We start from the raw sequence: 1,950 nt of genomic DNA, 5'->3' as shown, positions 1-1,950 counted from the left end.
ACAATATAAATTTATGTATAATGTTAATACATTATACCTAATGGTACATAATTTCCTGCTAAACATTGAATGGAGTGAAGACTGTGAGCATTATATTCTTTGGTGAAGACCATCAAGCAAATAAGGTAACATATATTTGTGTAGGTGTCGCACTTCTATAAACCGTCATACAAGACTAAACTGCCATAAAAGATAACAATAAACGTTGTATTGCTTAATTTGCCTTATATTTTGAAACGATATCTCCCGCAAAATCATCTCTAACCGCGACGTAAATTATGTTAAAGCGATACCATCGTCACGATAGCGTGCTGCGTCGTAAGACTCGCGAGGCAGTCCATAACGCCTTGACTTCAAGTTTCCAAACTATAAACCTATAACACTATAATATGTATGTAGGTATATCCCAATAAACTTGACCTCGAAACTCCCCCGAGTTTTCCAAGTGGAGAAACAATAAGGTGAGGTATTTGGCATTTCATGAGGGACCCGCGCGTAACGGTCATGTTGAGTGACTAATGACTGTACACGCGACGTCTACGAGAAATAATATTCATTGGTATGTACCTATGTAGGTAGGTACTTATGCTTCGGAACTATACGAGTCATCGTGAACGGAACTTGCGTGAAATAAAACAATCTAATACTTATGTAAATACCAGAGGTTCAGCAGTAATATTTCTGGTTGTCATGACGAATTTTTTTTCGTAACAATTTTTTCTACGGTGTCGACTATGGTTTGAAAACCCACAATGCTTGACCACAAATTAAGTAAGTAGGTTTGACGAATTTTAAAGTTTTTTTTTATATTACTACGTCGGTGGCTAACAAGCATAAGTTTATACGGTTTTCGATTTAAGTAAATCACTACATAGTATAAAACATAGTACAAAGTCGCTTTCTCTGTCCCTAATATGTCCCTATGTATGCTTAAATCTTTAAAACTACGCAACGGATTTTAATGCGGTTTTATTTAATAGATAGAGTGATTCTAGAGGAAGGTTTACATGTAGGTATAGTACCCGTGCGAAGCCGGGGCGGGTCGCTAGTATTTAATAACTGCTGAGGGAATTGTCGAATTAGTAGGTAATAGTAGTCAGCCAGACATCGGATTCCGTGGGGCAAAACTTCTTGACAGCTAGGGACTTCCTATATCGATAAACTCATTTATCGATACTAGTTCTATATACTAGTGACCGCCCCCAACATTGTGTGTGTTTTTTGTAACTATTGTTCTGAAGAACAGTTTGAAATTCATACATAGCGTTTAAAATAAATAGCGTCGAAATAAATTGTGACGAGTAAACTTTTAAAAACGTTTAAAAAAAAAAGAAGAAAAAAATTGAGTTCTTATTTTATTATATAATGTTTTTTTATACTAGGTCGGTGGCAACCAAGCATACGATCCGGTGCGGTGGAAAGCGGTTACCGTAACCTATGGACGCCTGCAACTCAAACAGTGTCACATGCGCATACTCTTTTAATAAAAAAATATTTTATAAGCAAACCTTTGTGCGATCACTAGTATTTAAAACTAGTATCGATAAATGAGTTTATCGATACAGGAAGTCCCTAGCTGTCAAGAAGTTTCGCCCCACGGAATCCGATGTCTGGTAGTCACTAACAGTAACAGTACCTAGTAGTCCATTATTATTAGGTCCCTGCAAAACTGTAGGTATGAACAGTTTGCCTTCAGGTCAGTCTCTGTGTGTACTGACTTCTTATGGCAGCTTATCACTGTTGTAGAAATATATTTGCCAAAACAATACCTACCAAACTCGGAAGTAATCCGTTTTCGATTAGCATTCACCACTTTATTAACCATAGTATTGTATTAAGTCCCGTTTTAATTTAATAATATGAGTGAAGATCGTGTTAGTTTAAATCAATATAGCATTCATCACTTAAGTATTGTAACAAAATACATATAGCAGTGACCTGCTTTTTTGT

This window comes from Leguminivora glycinivorella, chromosome 13 (assembly GCF_023078275.1).
Source record: "Leguminivora glycinivorella isolate SPB_JAAS2020 chromosome 13, LegGlyc_1.1, whole genome shotgun sequence".
NCBI classification, from domain to species: domain Eukaryota; kingdom Metazoa; phylum Arthropoda; class Insecta; order Lepidoptera; family Tortricidae; genus Leguminivora; species Leguminivora glycinivorella.
This window is presented reverse-complemented; position numbering follows the sequence as displayed.